This window comes from Rhinolophus sinicus, chromosome 16, assembly GCF_057876585.1.
Source record: "Rhinolophus sinicus isolate RSI-liver-muscle chromosome 16, RSI-T2T, whole genome shotgun sequence".
NCBI classification, from domain to species: Eukaryota; Metazoa; Chordata; class Mammalia; order Chiroptera; family Rhinolophidae; genus Rhinolophus; species Rhinolophus sinicus.
The window spans coordinates 91988333-92006750 of record NC_142516.1 but is presented as its reverse complement, the minus strand read 5'-3'; the positions used below and the strand labels follow the sequence as shown (position 1 = coordinate 92006750).

The window sequence follows — 18418 nt, the reverse complement described above, 5'->3', positions numbered from 1 at the left end:
GTCCCCAGGGGGCAGCAGCTCTGAAGAAGCGTGTGCAGACAAATGAACCTCGCATGTGGCTGGGAGCTGCCAAGGGCAGCCCAGGTTCCAGACCCAGAAGCCTGCCTGTGCCATCCCGGGGACCCCACAGGGATTCAGCGAGCATCTGCGAGCCTTCCCCTCCGAGTGCGTGCTCTGACAGACTCCATTTGTTCTCCTGGGGCTAAATCGCTGGCAGTGTCACTGCAGGGCTACACAGGAACACGGTCAGGGAAACGTACGTGCATCGAGTGACTTACGATGCCAAAGGGCTCCCACCCAGTGGACCATTTCCCCAGGGAAGGGAGAAAAGGCAGGTGGAGAACCACACACACCTGCCACTTAGCAGTCGGGACTCAATTTACAAACTGCTCTGTCCTCAAGTTTTCTCCTATAAACTCATGTAAGAGTTCTTCTTGAGAACATTTCCATCCGCATGAAATGACCCCAATGGGCTACACACAAAACATGAAATAACCAAGGAACGCGGTGCTGGGAAGCATGACCAGGTGACCCAACTCACCCGACGGCCTGTTCGCACACGGCCTCCATGCAGCTGCCGCACCAGGGCAGCTCGCAGTTACTAGTATTTACAGCACTTCCTCAAAGGAATCCACCTTTGCATAATTCAATTTTTCTTTTTTTTTGAGAAAAGGGTATTACTCTCATACCTGGAGCACCACCAAAATGATCTGGAATCAGATATGAAACAGCTCCATGCCCCGACCAGAGTGCCACCTGCTTCCTCCCCTGATGGCCACAGCCATGTGGGCAGTTAGCGGGGACACCTCAGGGCTCTGTTGTTCTAACACAATTCGCACTTAACATATTATTAAGATAAAAACATGCGCTTTCTGCACTCCCTAAAATCATTTTGCACACAGTTCACTTAGGAAAACAGCAATCTAGTCCACACGTTGGCACACTAGAGCACTCGGCCCATTTTGGTACTGACCACGAGTTAAGAATGGTTTTTATTCAGTTTGTTTAAGAACAAAAAAGGAGAAACAGGAGCAAGACAACGGTTATTCGACAGAGACTACATGTGACCCAAAAAGCCTAAACTATGTGCTCTCTGGCCCTTTTCAGACCAGTTTGCTAAGCCCCGATCTCATCGACACCCTGATTTTACTAATGGGGCCACTGAAGTTCAAATGTGCTGAATGACTTACACGTATTTGGCTCCAAGTAACTGACGTAGTTTTACCACAGACGCCATCAGCTTAAATGCTTTCAGAACGGGACTCTGTCCAATCATTTCAGCTACACGTTAAGCATTGAGGTTAGTCTAAAGCAAAACCAAAATGTGGGGCTGCACAACTCCTCCAGCTCGTCTCTGCCCTCGGGTGTCTGAAATCACATCCTGTGTGCCCCGGGCCACACTCTGGCCTTCTCCCTCCACCGTGCTGCGCTGAGCAGGGAGCATGCCCAGCTGTCGGGAAGCACCCCCCCCCCCTCAGCGAGGGAGGCCTCTCCGAGGGAACAGAACTACCACAGGGTCCCGCTGTGCCCACAAACCCTCCCCTCCGCCCTCCGCTCTTGGGGGCTGGGGCTGGTCAGGGTGGCCCCTCAGGACCACAGGCTACTAACCCTTTGGGAACGGGAGCTTTAACTCACCTCAGACTACTTAATTTGAAAGTGCCATCTGTTCCCTGCAGGGGCCCTGATGGCTGTAAGCGGCAGGCAGTGCGCTCGCTGGCCGGGATGTCCGCAGCTGCTGATGTCACCTGAGGAATGTGGCAGTCCGGCCAGGACCAGGACAATGCCTCTATTATGCCCCGCCAGCTGGACAGGGCCTGAGCCACCCAGGGCCTCGCCCGCCTCTCTCTAGTGAGCTGGAGACCTCCCCTAACAAAAATGCCCCAGGAGATTTTAGTGCTTAGTAGACGACACGCCACATTATAAACACACATACTTCCAAGTCCTCCATTTAACACAGCACAAGCTCAGCAGCTGGGATGTCGCAGACGCTGCTCAGTCTTTCACGTGTACAGAAAATCAGCAATCGACCCTCATTTTATAAATGAGAAGATGAGCTCCTCGATGTCAACGGTGCTTATCAGGGCTCCACCTGCTGATGTGGCCTCGTCCCAAACCCCTTCCACAGGGCCAGTCCCCCACTAGGACCCACCTCTGTGGCTGACCAAGCCCGACCTTGAACACAGCACGGCCTCCAGCCCATCTCCACAGCCGTCCGTCCCACTCACATTACACAAATTCAGTTAAAACAAAAGAAAGGTCAGGATGGGGGTGGAGGCAGCAGTTTTCTGACACAACATGGAAGCTCCCTCTTCTGACCTTCCCCTGCCCTGGACTCAGCACGGAATAAAAGGCCAGGCTTCTGGCCACTCAGATCAAGCTGTTATTGATTTTGTTGAGCTAAGTACACTGGATGGAAAAAAAATGTTCCTGTGTCTCATTTTATATCTGCTCACTGATGTAATGAGGACTCACAAGACCTACCTGCCCCTGCTGTGCAACCTTGGGCAAGTCATCTACTTCTCTGTTTCAGTCCAATCATCTGAAAACGGCATAAGGATACTCACCTCACCTACACCTCCCACCCCACCCCTGCCTATTCCCCACTGTGAAGATCAAGGAATGCAGAGGCAAGACGGAGGTGAAAACATCTCAGATAAAACTGGATTCAAAATATGGAGGACAACCTACTTAACTTCTCTGAGCTTCCTGTTTTCCCCCTGCAAGATGAAGACAACAGTTATAGCTGCTGCAGAGTTTTGAGGGGCTCAATGACTGGACGTGTGCAATGTACTGGGGGCGCCTGGCGACCATGAGTGCTATACATACTCGCATGTTTGCTGTTAGCGGTAGTCGTTTCTTAACCTATGTGAAATCTTATTACTAACCACCTCGTAAAGTGTTGTGCTCTGAATGATAGCTGTGTTTTTATTACAGGTGGTATTCTGCAATTGACAAAGGACGACACAAATATACAGCTTAAAAATAAAATAAGCTTATGGTTTGATTTATTTCCACCGGTGCTAACTCAGATGGTAGAAGATTTGAGGGTAATTGCCTAGAAATGCTTATATGGACTTAAAACTATCAAAACATATTAAATACATATGAATATAAACAATAGAATTAATAGTGACTATTTTTAACCGGATTTTTACTTGTGAATATTTTAATATGCAGGTTTATGTAACGCTAACCACCACCTCCTGAGGTGGGTTGTGGGGTGGGGACCGGCAGTGGCCCTGGAACCGAGCTTGTCATTTCTGTTCAGAGAGGTGCCTCCTTTGAAAAGCAGGTCACACATGGGGCTGTCGTCCTCTCTCCCGGACGCCATCACTCCACCCAGGGGCCTTTGCGTCTCTTGGTCCCACATTTGGAATTTTACCTTTTCGTTACCAAAAAAGGACACATACAAAAACAGGGGAGAAAGGACATAAACAAAAACATAGACAAAAACAGAGGATTTCAGAAAGATGGACCGTTGGGAAGCTGGTAGTAAAGGAGAGAGTCTGGCCAACCAGATGAACTGTGAAACAAATGACACAAAGCGTTACCGGCGAGATGCTTTGTTTCACCTGGTCCACGCAGGGCGGCCCCTCCCACTTCCACTCTGAGCCCAAACGGAAAAGACTACCCAGTCGTCTGGACACTCACAAAGCCCAGTTATTTGTTTTGCCAATCTGTGTATACATTGAATAAAAATGTTTGTTTTCCATGTCCCACTTTCCGTCTCTAAAGACAAATGATTAAAGAAGAATTTCCAGGGCATTTTTTCCGCTCATGCCCTCACCCAGCTCCGCTCAGCAGCCTCACTTCCTGCCTTTTAACTCACAGTTCTGTTGGAGCATCATCCACTCTTCTTTGTTGACCTTTACGTGTACAATGCTGCTTCAAACCCTTTTTCAAAGGAAAGGTCAAAGTGAACCATCACGGGGAAAGATGCCAGAGTGCCAGTGGCCAGCGGGTACCCGCTCGCAGAGCTGAGGGCACCTGCGGGGTGTGTGGCACGGGCACCAGAAGGCGGTGGGGAGGGCGCTGCGGGGGGCCACCTGATCACACCCCTGCTCAGAGAAGCCCAACAGACCAGCTGGGACACCCCGCCCTCAGGGGCAACGCCAGGACCCTTCAGCCACATGTGCTGCATGGCCACTGCACACACGCTGTCAGGAACCGTGGGTGACAGAAAACTCTATGTGGTCCGTGCCCTACAGGGGCCTGTGGCTTAGTAGGGAGAAAGGACATACACCCCGAAATAGGGCAGATACAAACACAGGGGAGAAAAGACACAAACAAACAAAAACAGAGGATTGCAGAAAGATGGACCACTGGGAAGCCGGTGAAAAGGGAGAGAGTCTGGCCAACGAGACGAACTATTCCAGAAACGACAGGATGCGGACTGATGGCCAACTACTAGCTTGGTTTTCAGGGGGATGAAAGTGGGTGGGGAGACTGGCATTCTCTCAAGTTAGCTTCATCAGAAGGAATGGGGTTCTCAGCCAACTGCTGGCCTCTCCACAGTACCTGCAGAGCACCCCACAAAAGCAAGCACTTGGGTACCGGCGCTGGCACCTGTGGGCACCCAACCAAAATCTGCGGACTGAATGAATGAATGTTACCCTTCTCTGAGAGCTTGGCTCTGAAATTTGAAATCTTACATAATTTCTGAGAATGACAGTCTCGGGGAAGTCTCACTGTCTGGAAGGCTGTTTGCAATGTAACCAGTTTGTCAGCTGATCGCCAGAGTCTGTCCTGGCTGGGACTACACCAAGCACGTGAACAAAAACACCTGCCATTCCTCCCGAGCACGTGCTTGAGTCACAGAAAGAAAGCAGAGAAGAAAGGCGGCCACCTCCCCAGCTGAAGCAACAGCAGCTCAGGCATTTGTTTTCTGTGCCCTTTTGTGTAACAGTTGTAACTATTCTTCAGTTACCGGAGCGCTTACGCAAACAAACATCTAAGAACACCAAGATTTTCTTATACATAAAAATATTATTCAGCCCTGCACCACTTTTCCTTGATCTGTGCTGGAAGAAATCCCAGGGACACCTTATCAAAACAACGAACTTCAAAAAAAGACAAAAACCTACATTTTAAAAAGGATAGTACTGTATCCTGCCTCTAACTTAGGATAAATCCCCACTATATTTTGAATTTTTATAAAGAAACCTTTATTTGTTTTGCCACTGTGAACATTCCATTCTGCTAAAAGGACCCAAATTTAGAATTTACAAACAGATCAAGCTGGCCAAAGTAAAAGCTGTATTGAACTTTTGGATATGCTACAAGTATTACTACTCGGCATAAAACAAACATATCTGCCTCTGCTGCTAAACTTTTAGGTATTTTATAATGGAGTTAAAAGAAAAAAAGCGAGTTTAAAGTAAAAAGCTAAAAACGAGTTGATGTACAAATTAAACCAAAGGTTTTCCTTGCCAATGCCTGAAAAGTTTACATTCCACATGGAGGCTACGTTCTTAGTACGAAGTTTTTCAAACTCGGCCCAAAGGAATGTATCTCTGTCCTCACACTGGGGACACTGGTGCCAGCTCTGGTCATCTGCCACTGTCTTGCAACTTCCAAGGAAGGACCCATCGGCCTACAGCTCCCTACTCCGAGCTGAAGATTTACCTCCTACTAATTTTCCCCAAACGTCATTCATGCTTAATTGAATGTTGCCTGATGCTCCTGTTAAGAGCACAAATCCATGGTACCGGCAGTCAAGAAACAGACTGCTCTGTGCAGTTAGAAAGAACCACACTACTATTTCAGATAAGACGGACTAATTCTCCAGCAGCAAGGAATCAGTTAATGCAATTAACAAGGCCTTAAACCTGGGGTCAATCAGTCACATTCTGTCATTGTTTCTTGGGGTTCCCCATTCTCTCCACTTTCCAAAGGATGGCACCAACAAGACCCATTTCAGATCAAACCTATACTTCATGGAACTGCAGAACGTCAGGCTTGGAAGGAGCTGGGGGGTGGCCCTCTGAGGTCCCAAGTAAGGGGGAGATGAGGTGGAGGACACCCCGGACAGAGCACAGGAGGCTGCAGAAATTCTGCTCCAGGGGAGCTGTGTCCACCTGGGGCCGCAGCTCACTTTCCAATGACCTCAGGACAACTCGGATGGCACCCTGGGAATCACGTTCGTCCTGCTCCTCTCGGAAATGCCGAGAACGTAAGAAGTAACATCTCAGTAGAGCTCGAGCCCGGAGGACTGTGTCTGGAGAAGGTCACAGGCGACCTCTGTGAGCAGGTGTGCCTCACACAGCATTTCCAGAAAAGGAACCCAAATACCCGGCTCGGTTCCCACGCGTGTGCCAGCAACTATCGGTAGTGACATTCCCCCTGAGCCCACATCCCTTTCTCGCTTCCGCTCCCTCTGGTCATCAGTCTGTTACCAGCTGCAGAAAGCACTACTAGCTTTTCATTTATTCTAAAACATTTCAGAGTCCTGACAAGGGACAAGTTCTGACTTCCAGGGCTGGTTTATGAACCTGTGGTCCTCCCGCCATGGCCTATGGGAGCTTTAAACTGGGGTCACCTCTCTTTCTCTTGGTCTTGCCAGACCGGGCAGTCCCCAATCTTCCAGCCAACCCTCAAAAGCGAAGCTTTCTTTGGGACTGGCAGAATAGAAAGTTCCCCTCTTCTGTAACATGACACTAGTCGGGTTTCTGTCCACAGAGCAGATATTTAAGACATCTGAACCTCGGCTGTACAATTGAAGTCTTTTTTGCAAATTTGACTATTTGCCATCCTTTGTCCTCCTTTGAACCCTCGGTGAACTCGGTGGCACAGCTGACTGTGCACTGCTCAATGCGAGCGTGTTATTTTTACATACACAATCTGCACATCTAAGTAAGAACGTCCTGCCATGGTGGGGTCCTGTCACGAAGGCAATTAGCATGGGCTTGGGCAGATGACCCCTCAAGGGGGTCCAGCCCCTGAAACTGAAAGGTGCTGTTTGGCCCACCGAGTCCCCCGGCTGGTCTGCCCCAGAACGCACAGAAGCACTGAGCCTTCAACACCCCCTGGGACAGGTTCCCAACTCAGCCTGTCAATGGCAGTAAACTTTACATCAGGACTTGTTTGCCCTTTTCTCTGCATGCACACCTAGTAGCAGGTGAGGACCTTCTGCTCGCTGACACCTACGACACCACCTTTGTCTGTATCCCGCTACGTGGAAGTGCGTCTCTCAGAGGAGACAGGGAGAAGCAGGACAGGACCGCTCTGAAGGATTTTCCGAAAGAAATGTTTCTGGCAGAAGACAGCTCCTTCCGGAAGCACTGCCGTACGAGGCCTTCACCCTAAATTCAAGCTGGGCGGCTAACACAGGCTTGCCCTTCCCTTTGGCGGGGCCTGTGTATTTTGATGTGTATGGCTGGCCAGCCCTTTTGAAAGCTAACCTCTCGCAAGCTTCCTCCCGGTGAGAGTTTGGACTGAAACTTCTCAGGGCCTATCCCCACTTTACAAACCTCCGCAGGAGACGCCCCACACAGGACCCTGCTGCCAAGGGCCTGTCACCAGCCACAGGCTGGCCCTGCTTATCCCTGTCTGTGGGTAAGTACCGTGAGGCTGCCGCAGATGGGGAGAGGCCTGGTCCAAGGCTGCTCACTGTGCGGAGACGCACTGAGGACGTGCACAGCTCTGACCAGCACAGCTATTCTGGAACATTCCGAGGAGGGCTGAGAATCTGGCAGACCACACGGATGCTGGGCCCAGGGGCTCTTCCTTTTGCAGTTTCCAAGGGCCACTCTGCTCCTTCCGGTCAGTCCAGTCGCCTGCTCCACGTTTCTGGGCTAACACGCAAGTGAAAGTGAGACTTTTCAGTGAAAATCTTTGTCACGGTCCTAACACCAGGCCTTCTGTTTCTACTACATCAGATTACAACTATTCCCACTCAACGTCCATTTACATAGTCTGGACACCAAACTACACAGAGCTCTTTAGTGGATCCAAAATCATGGAACGTCACCAATTCCAGCTTTGGGACAGAAACCCAAAGCAAGTATCCTAACACAACGTCTTCCAAGTCCAAAAGCAGAAACAGAGACCCTGAATACTCGGTCTGGCCCAGGACCAGGAGCCCACGGCCAGGCCGGTGGCATGGAGGTCTCCGGACGTCCAGGCCACGTCCAGCTGAGTGGGAGGTAAACCTGGGGAAACTGGAGAGGTGGGTGTGATGGGTCCCAGGAGGACCTCAGGGCCGAGCAGCAGGGGACAGAGGACGCCAGGCTCTAAGCACCCCTCATCAAGCCATGTTCACCACGTCTGACTTCCCAGCACATTCAGAAACCAGCCGTACTCTACTACCACTCGCCCTGCTCAGATCACCCACGAGCATGCGTGGGGGATGCTCCTTGTGCATTTTTCACACCTTAATGCCTCTTAATGTCCTCACGTGGCTGCTCTGCTGAGCAATCAGGCCACGTTCCCTTAGCTTATAGATTTCACCTCTCTGCCAGGGTGACGAGTGTTACAAGCAGCGCGGTGATTCACAGGCCCAACTGCAAAGTTTCACGCACGCAAACGCTCCTCATCGCAATGCCGGGTGAGACAAATACATACTGTGCAAGTTTCCAGAGACTGACAAAGGTAAACAAAGTGATTATAAGTTACCCTCTACATTCCTGCAAGAGGTGCCAGAAATTCAATCTAATTTTTCCAAAGAAACAATGCCATGGTGGGGTTTCATAAGTACCACACGCAGGATGCAAAATGCCACAGGCACACAGGCCAGAGTGAAGGGGAGGGCCAGTCCGCTCCACGCCGACCATGTCCTGACCCACCATCCACAGCTCCCCCTGAAAAGTCCAAACTTTGAAGAACAATATAAATGACATTTCTGCATCACTTAACGGAAAGTCTGCTAATGAGCATATGAGTGAATGAACCATAACCCAGCAAAACTAAAAATCATACACAAGTGAACGTAATAACAGTCCATCTTCGTTGCTCCTCCCCCACCCCGTCCCCTGTGAGAAGGTACAAGAACACCATTTAGATCAAGGAATTTCAGGGGACTTCTGGACGTTTTCAGGGCGTTGGCAGTAAAGCACTTGGGGAAGCAGGACCACTTCAAAGCTTTCTGAGAAACTGATCTTTGCCCCTTCTTGCTAACCTTAAATTTCCTAGCGCAAATGTGCATACCAGGCACAAAGCTTCTAACAGAAGGACAGTCAAACGCAGCCAAGTTCCTCCCTGACGATTCAAAGGCATGTCTGTCCCGTCGGCCGCCGAGGCCAGCGCCTCTGGGTGCTTTAGGGGGTGGGAACCCGGTGGCCTGAGCATCCCTTTTGCTGCCTGTCCCTAAAATGTCTTCAGAACCAAACGTAAGGAAACTACAAGCACACTTAGACTCCTACGCGCCCACCCAAACGCACGCCCTCCCTTGCTACGTAGCATCCTGGTTGAAGGTACTCAGAGCACGGGACCCTGGAACCTCGCCTCCTGCCCCACCTCGGGCATTGCCATGCCCTGTCCCCACTTAATTAGAAAGCTCCTGCTATCCACCTCTGCCATTAAAATTTCCTAAGAGAGGGCAAGTAGAACCTCTCCTGAGCCCACTTCACTCTCCTCAGCCTTCTAGAAGAATCACTGCATGTTACTTACACCTGTCCTCTACCAGCAAAGGAAATGCGCACACACACACATGCAAACACATACACGCCAACCTCAGGCATGGCACGTGCCCTTGGCAGAAACCTCCCTGAAGACTGAAGTGTAACCCTTCCCACACCAATCCCAATTACAGCGGGCATTTACTGAACACCTCCTGTGACGCAGGCAGCAGAGGGCCACGCACCTCCTGAGACAGCTTAGTGAGTCCTTGCACCTTTTATGTTGTTCCCAGGCTGGGGCTATCACTTCTCCCCAGCGTCAGGAACCCCACGCCTGCAGAACTTACTTCCCATCAGCAGCCAGCTGCAAGCAGATAACAGGCTGGTCAGAAATGAACACCCGAGTGGGCCCCACGCCCCTCCCATCCCAAGGTGCTAAGGGAAATGGGATCTGGGACAGCAATGGCTTCAGTTCTGCTGAAAAGACACCTCTTAGCATCTGCTCTACACCACGCACTGCTCCGGGTACAGAAGCCACACAAATGCACCCTGGCCGTCCGCAGGGAACATGCCATCCCACGTGTGGCCCAGGGCTCCCTCGATTCAGCGGTTTTATAGATGGCTGCTATCTCAAGAGATCCAGGGAGCTGGTTAGAAATGCCCCCACACCCACTGGCCAGCCCTGCAGTTCCGGGGGCCCCCAGGGGAGGGTGTGATGGCCTAGGTAGTTTAAAGACACCTGACATTTGACTTGAGGATTTGAAAGGTTCTGTTACATTATGCAAATTATTGAACTTACAGACCACTGAAATGTACTCCTTTCCTCTATCCTTAACGCCTGTGCCTGTCGCCCATCTGTCCGACCACACGTGTACACCTACCTACACGCTCACTGGTTACTGATAACGGAGACAGTGAGAACCAAGAGTCCAAGCACGAAGTTGTCCCGTACGCACAACACAATGGAAATGTCTCGCTGGGGGTGGAACGTTTCCAGAAACTAAGCACTACATGGTTAGTCGTGTCGCTGGGCTTACACTCTTACTTTCACTGGGGCACAGTCTGCATGTGTAGGTGCAGGCCTTTGGTGAGGTGTAGACCTAGCAGGAATTTTCAAGGAGCCCTTCCCATGCCTGGACCTGTAACAAGGTCCTGTTGGCTCCAGGCAGCCTAGCAGCAGGGCGATTCCAGGACGGGGACAGGGACGAGAACTACAATTTCTGAGTCAGCCACTCATTTGAATTTGGGTCAGGGCTGCTTGAGTGTAGAGGGAAAGTTCCTTCCCTACTGGCTCCTAGTGCACCTCCAGGGCAAGTGGTATTCCATCCCTACATAGCCACACATCTAGCTGGTAAGAGACCCCTGCTGGGGCCTGCAGGGGAGACGGGTGTCAGAAGCAGCAAAACTAGGAAGCTCCACACCTCCCACCAACTCAAAGGCTCCCTCCCAGGTGCTCAGCAAGAACCCTCAAGGCAGGACAGGTAACCGGCAGCCAGAGCAACAGGAAAGTGCCGGATGAGTGTGGGCTGAGCTCCAGGCACAGCCCCCACGGGAACCCGCCCAAGGAATCCAGGCTGGCAAAGCCCTCGCCTGGACTCCCCAGACCACACACCTGAGAGGCTCCTTCCCTAATTAGGACTGAATCTGAGCACAAATTACATGTGCTAATTTCCCCAAATTCTGATAGTATCAAACCCTGAGACCAGCTGCCACTCTTCCCACTGCAGTCCAGATTACTCACAGAAGACGGAATGGTCTTGCCTCATGTCTCCCAAGACTGCCCTCTGGGAGAAAGGCATGTCTTCCAACAAGTTTAAAAAACAACACAAAACAAACAAGCTGCTAGAGATTTGAGGTTATAGGTTTGTGGGGGACGTGTTATGTAATCGCAATGACAGATTACCCCCCATTCCCCAGAATGCTAAGGTGGGTAACAGCACCAAGTGCAGTCCACGAGGGTTCTCTTCACAACTAACAATGGTGGTGGTGACATTTGTACTGTAAGGACAAACGTTTAAGAGTATAAATTAACTACTCTTAATTCTTATAATAAATTTATTTTTATCAAGAAGTACAGTAAATAAAAGATGTTCACAAGAAACAAGGACAGAGGTTTGTACATTGTTTCAATAAACGAGGCAGTTTATCTTGTCCTAGTTTTGTTATGTCCCTGGGCTCTCGTTCTGTAGAATCGATTCCCTTTATTTAGAATTGTTCTAAGAATTATACACATGGACTTGTTAAAGAATATTTATTTTCCAAGCAAAACAAAAAAAAAAAGCCATCCAAACACTTCTCAAGCAAGATTTAAATGTATATAAAATCCATTCAACCTTCCAAGGAGAACTATTTAATGCTATGATTGCTGTTGCTAATATTAAGTTTTCAATACTGTCACACAAATTAGAGTGAGAGTCCCCAAATTAATATTTCTGTAAGAGTACATTTTCTCCCTCTTCTTCCCACAAATCCTTAACTCTGAGAGAGAAGGCTCGTCTCTCAAATCACACTGAATACAAGAAACTCAAAAGGAGTCAGAGCGCGGAAACTCACAAACGTGTGGCCCACTCTGAAAAGTCATGTGCAGCCTAACGAGGCCGATTTCACAACACCAGCGCGGGAAGCCGCTGAGGACAGAGCTGCCCGGGCTGCTTCAGCACAAACCACACCAGGCGCTCGCACAGCTGTCACCTGCACCCCTGCTTGCCTTCTTGGGAACCATTATGAAGAATAATGGCCACCTCGGTCAGAAACCCTCAAATCATCACAAAAAGAAACCTCTCCCCTCTCCCCAACTGTCTTTGTCCCCTCCATCCACTCCCCCAGCAAACATGACCTTCAGGACACAAGTTGGGGGCAGGTGGGTAGCCACCATGCCTGAGCTGCAAGTGGCCACCAGGACTTTTTGTCACTCAACAGAAAAGAATCAAAATGATCAGAGGACAAGAATGAGTCCTATTTCACGAAAATTTTCATTTTAATCTCCATAAGAATATGATGTCCCTGTGTGTGTGCTTCCTCACAGTGTAAATTTATTTTTTATTGTAGATTGCAGCCAAAGAAGTTTGAAAGCCACCCCCTCAGGAGAACCAGCCCGAGACAGGGCTTCCCCAAGGCTGGGCTTCCAGAGCCCCGTGCTGGGGGCACGATGGAGAGGCTGCTCTGAGCCCTGAGCACCTGTGTCCTTCTGAAGGAGCAACAAAGTGACCTCCCCAGGGAGAAGGATGGGCGGCTGCGACAGTCATCCTCCCAGCACAAAATCAAAGACAGGGCCGTTTTCAAAGCTAAGCTACAGCGCAGGTAAGAATGAGACGCTGCGTTGGGAAAGAACTTCATACACATGAGGAACTGGGACAAGGCCCAGCCAATATCTTCGTAGGACTGATGCCCAAAGATGAGAAACCTGGGCAAATCAGGCAAAACCTCTGCACAAGAGAACGGGACAAGCTGGTCCAACGGGACATGAGCTGCAGAGTACGTGAGAAGTTCAAATTGTTCCCCATCTGTGGAAGCACCTAATAATCAAGCCAGGAAAAACTTAACATTCGACACTGATTTTAACGGGACTGGATTATTCCAAAAATAGCAACATCAAAGTGACTCAGTCACGGTGTGATCTGGACCAAAGCACAAAAGGTGAAACATATCTGTACCAAGAAACAAAATAAACCCCAAATTCAGATACCAGGGAAGAATTACAATAGGAATTTAAAATAATTTCTGGTACTTTCCAACTGCCATAATACTACCCTTTAGCTCAAAGACCTTCCTCTTTTGAAATATATTGTTGTTTTACTATTTGTGAAAATATTTATTCAACAAATATTTGTTGAGCACTATTTTAGGAGCTACATGCACAGCAGTGAAGAAAACAAAGTCCAACTTAGGAGCGTTTCCTTTCTGTGCCAATACATATACCTCATTGAGATAACGCTCGGTATGGAAAATTACATCCTGATTTGTTTTCACTTTTAACAGTAAAGCTTTTCCCATAAGATCAAATGTTCTTTGAAAACATCATTTTTATTAGCTACCTAATATTCCATCATGGATGGTGTAATAATTTATCAAAAAGACAGAAAAAAAAACACACAAAAGAGAGACAGAGTTAAATATAACACATTAGACCTAGACTGAGGACCTTGAGGGGGAAAGGAAAGGGAACTAGAATCTCACCCACTCAGACTCCAGCAGCTTAAGCAGTCACACCTCCAGCGTGTGCCACCGTGAGTTCTAATTCGTGACTCTCCCTTTATAAGCCCCAATCCCTCTTTGATCCGAGAGAACATTGTCTGCACAGAACAATTTCAATTTCCCCTCTTTTCAGGAAAGGAAATGCTTGCACTTCAAAGGGTCTCTTTGAAGAGCAGCCCTGCCCCCCTGGTGCATCCAGGTTAGGGTTCCGTGGCCCCAGTGGGGTGTGCACAGTCTGGGCAGCTGCCACCTTAGTCCCTCTCAAGGCCAGCTCCTGCAGGGGGAAGGTCCGGTGCAGGAGAAGAAAAAACAAACACGGGGAAAAATACTTGAGGCTTTGATCACCACCTTCACAGGCCAGTTTTCACACACAATGGAGATTCACAGCTCAGGGAAACTGAGGTACAGACTGGGAGCTGTGGACAATGCCATAGCAACTTCTAAGAACAAAACTGTTCCAGAAACCAGACTCACTCAGCGAAGACCCCTTCCAGGCCAGGAAAAAGCGGAGCCCCCCGTTACTGCAGGTGACGATGAAGGGGACGCCTGGTACATGACAGGCAGAAGGAGAGCCACACTTCGTCCAGTTCTGAAACCTTCTCCTAGGAACTTTTTTTGAGCAGGACAGTCACTAACAAAGAGCAAAATTCACCATTTAGAATGTCGCCTCTTCTTTCCCCACTGGCCCACTGGTAGGGGGCCAAGAGGGTCAACAAAGGTGGTGGTAAATAACCACCGCGTCCCTGCATGAGCCCGCGCTGCGATCCCGCCCGGGGCCCCGGGCCCGTCCTTGCCCTCTGCTAAGTCTAGGAAGCCAGGGGTACAGAGCAGACATGTGAGGACCTGCACCCTGCTTCCCAGGCCTTGAACAAGTCCTGGCTATTCAATCGCGGTCCCCACCCTTCCCCACCGAGGTGGTTCGGTGCACACGCTCCGGCGGTGCGCAGGGCGCGGAGCGCGGCGGGCTCGGCCTGCAGCCGGGACTCGCTCTAGGCCGCCCGGGGGTGCGGCTGCAGTCCCCGCGCCGAGGTCACGTGAGCCCGGCTCTGCCAATCACCTTTCGCAAGCTCTCCACCTGGCCAAGTGTGAAGCCTTTGACCGGAAATTGTGGATGGTCTTTCTTTTCTCCTTCTCTTACTTTTCAAATTTATTACAATACGAGGTATGATCAAAAACAGTGAATGTTTAAATTTTAAAAAAAATATTACAGTAAAAGACACATTGCCATTAATCCCCCTCAGAATACTCTCCCTCGCTGCGAACACACTTATCCCGTCATTCTTGCCACTTTCTGAAGCAGTTCTGGAAGTCCTCTTTCCTGAGTGTCTTTAATTTGCTGTTATGGCTGCCTCCATGTCCTGAATCAATGCAAAATGTTTACCTTTCATGGTCACTTCGACTTTGGGGAAGAGCCAGAAGTCACACGGTGCCAGACCCGGGGAATAAGGTGGATGAGGACACACTGTAATGTTTTTACTTGACAGAAATTGCTGTACCAGAAGCGATGTGTGACACAGAGAGTTGTCATGATGAAGGATGATTTAGGGCACACTTTAAAACACACCTTCTCTCAACTGTAGCTCACACCTGACTGCACCGAACAAGGTGAAACTTGCCACACACTGTTCCTAAGGTTCCACACACCGCTGCCAGTACTGACGATCCCTGCCTTTCCGTTGGATGGCACTCGGCAGCACCAGTCACCGAATTTTTTTATCACACCTCATAAGCATTCTAAGTTTTAGAAAATTTTTTTTCTTAAAAAGCCTTATGAGATAGAAAATTAGACCGTAGTACATTCCTTAGAAAGATCTACTGAAAAGAAATAAATTATATCTATCTATCTATCTATCTATCTATCTATCTATCTATCTATCTGTACACATATACCAGGGGTGCCAAAAAAAATGTATACATGTTTTAAGAGATGTTATCTATGCTCAAGCAGTAGCTCGTCATAATCAAAAGTGTCTGGACGCTGATGGTAACCACTTTGAGCATCTCTTGTAATTGCAGAAGTCAAACGTGATTTGTATTCATCTTTTGTTATCAGTATATAATATTATAATTATATACACACATACATGGTGCCAAAAAAATATATGTATACACATTTTAAGAAAGGAAAAAACTGTATTGATTGTAATACTCAGTATATACCGGTAACAAACGATGAATACAAGTCACGTTTGACTTCTGCAATTACAAGAGGTGCTCAAAGTGGTTACCATCAGCATCCAGACACTTCTGATTATGGCGAACCACGGCTTGAGCAACACTGACCAAAGTGTCCACTTGTATGCATTTTTTGGCACCCCTGGTATGTACACATATGGCTGATAAAGGACGTCTGGACAACTAAAAGTTGACTACAGATTGTGGACTAGATTACAATGTGGACTCGAGGTAACTGTCCTAATTTTGCTACCACACTGTGGGGAAGTTAGAGAGAATCCTTATTCTTTGGAGATGCACACGGAAGTGCGTCGGGATAAATGAAAAGACATGGTGTCTTCAACATACCCTCTAATGGTTCAGGAAAAGTGCATATATGTGTGTGTAGATAGATCAAACAATCGATCAATGGAATGAAAGAAAATAATGTGAAAACGGGTGAATTTGAGAAGAAGGATCCACATGAATTCCTTGTACTACTCCTACAATTTTTCCTTCAGTTTGAAATGTCACCCAAAAGAAAGCTGAAAAAGAAAGGGAAAAAAGGAGCAAGGCAGGAAGGGGTGGGGAAGTTTTTCCCACTTACCTGTCAGCACCTATGGCTGCACCTGTCCGGGAGTCGCCCCAGGACAGATGGGCCAGACACTCTGTACGTCAAGTGTCTATGGAGACACTTCCCCCCTCACCACCCTGCAGAAACCACAAGGGGAAGGTCTGGGGGCATGACCGCTACTGACACAGGGCTGCCCCCAGGCACAGTTGACTAGGTGGGGACAAATGGAACAGGGCACCCCTGCGGCCTAGGCAGGAAGGCCCCCATCCAGCCCACCCTGGGGATGTGAATGTCAAACTATTGATCCAGCCCATCACACACTCCCGCTCTAGCCAGTGCCCAGCACCGCGTAGCCACTGCGCAGCACCGCTGTCCCAGGGACACTGTGTCCCAGCTGTGCCAGGAGCCTAACGCTCTGCTCCTGGGGCTGAGGCAGGAAAGACCTGCGTTCAAAGGCTGCAGAGACAAATCAGGGAAAACCGAGAAAAAAGCAGGGTGCTGTCCAGCGGGGGAGCAGCTGGCTCCTGCACCTCCCAGATGCACTCAGAAACGAAGGGGGGCATGGGGCCAGCATCTCCAGGTCCTCGTGCTGAAACCGGCGCACCTGGCTCCAGCCCATGCACAGGGCATGCAGCACACGTTCCCTAGGAGGCTGACGCCCACAGCCCTGCAGCACTGGTGGGGAGGACTCTGGAGCCAGGCCCCTGCTTCAAAGCCTTGCTCTGCCTGTCCTGCCCACCTGTGTGCCTGCGGGCAGCTTACATCACGTAAGTGCCTGTTTCCCCACTCACCAAAACAGCAGTGGGGAGGTGGTAAGAGTTAAATGGAAACATAAAATGGGTCCTAAGTAAGCGCTTGGGATTCTTGGTCCTAGCCGGCCCCAGGGCGCTCCTTCCTTCCCCATTTGGGCGCTAGACTCTGCTCCATGGTACCTGGTAGGCAATCAGAAGATTCGAGAACCAGAACACCTGCGTGCCAGCCTCACACGATCAGGCCAGCGTCTTCATCGTAGGAAGGAAGGTGACAGTTACAAACGTGTGCAGAGATACCTGTCAGATGGGGCTTTGCTCCCCTCCTCACCGCTGCCCCCAGGGAATATACCCCCACCTGCACCCCAAGGGGCAAGGGGATTGACATTTCCACCTCCAGGAAGGGAGGAAAACAGGTGGGAAACAGAGACGGCTCCAGGTTTTGGGCTTTGGTTTTTAAACCCAAAGCCCTCGGGGTAATTTGGAAAAATTTGGGGGGATCAGGATAACTGTGATGAGGGCAGACACCCACCAGAGAACACAAACTCACACACACTCACATACACACACGTGCACATGCAGTCACACACAGGCAAGAGCTAAGATGGGGTTCCGGAGCCCCACCCCAAGGTGTGTAGGTTTGAGACCTAAGGGAACCTGACCCCCACACCCAGGGAGACACCTGACCCCCCGAGAGAGTGGCTTCACGGTCATCCCACAGTCAGAGCCAGCACAGCCCGACTGGGGATCCTCCCTCGTGTCTCCATCCCCATCGCGGCAAAAGAGCCACAGAGCGCCCTCCATGAGGTGAGCTGTGAAAGGTCCGTGGTAAAGAGAGCCCTCAGATCGAAAGGGTAAAAGGGCACAGGAACTGGGGCCACATCCACAGATGCTGGACAGGGCTCAGCAGATGCCTCAGAGGCTCAGTGTCCCCCCAGCACCTCAGCACTACGTCATATCTTGCAACGCAAACACAACTTCAAGGAAAGGGGACTACATTTTAACACCTTGGCAGAATGGGGTAGCCAGACAAAATTGTTATAAAAATTATTCTTCTCCACACCTAAATCAAAGAGCTTTCTTTCCCGTGTGATAGCTAACATTTATATTTGGCACTTAAAATGTGCCAGAAGTTGTGTTAAGTGCATAACTTGGATTACACCTCATTTAAATCCTCTCCTATAAAGAAAGCA

At 49.6% G+C, this 18418-nt stretch overlaps 1 protein-coding gene across 5 annotated transcripts in view; it reads right to left on the bottom strand.

Annotated features, from left to right (window-relative positions):
• SLC7A1 (solute carrier family 7 member 1) overlaps window positions 1-18418 on the bottom strand; it is a 64516-nt gene that overhangs the window by 41257 nt on the left and 4841 nt on the right. Inside the window, exon 2 of one of the 5 annotated variants that reach the window (XM_019736542.3) lies at window positions 7563-7793. The exons of 2 other annotated variants lie outside the window; for them this stretch is intronic. The gene's annotated coding sequence lies outside the window, so the exon portion shown is untranslated. Of the gene's footprint in view, window positions 1-1635; window positions 1767-7562; window positions 7794-13730; window positions 13775-18418 lie in introns of those variants that run through there. 2 more of the 5 variants (XM_019736543.3, XM_019736544.3) reach the window with 2 other exon arrangements.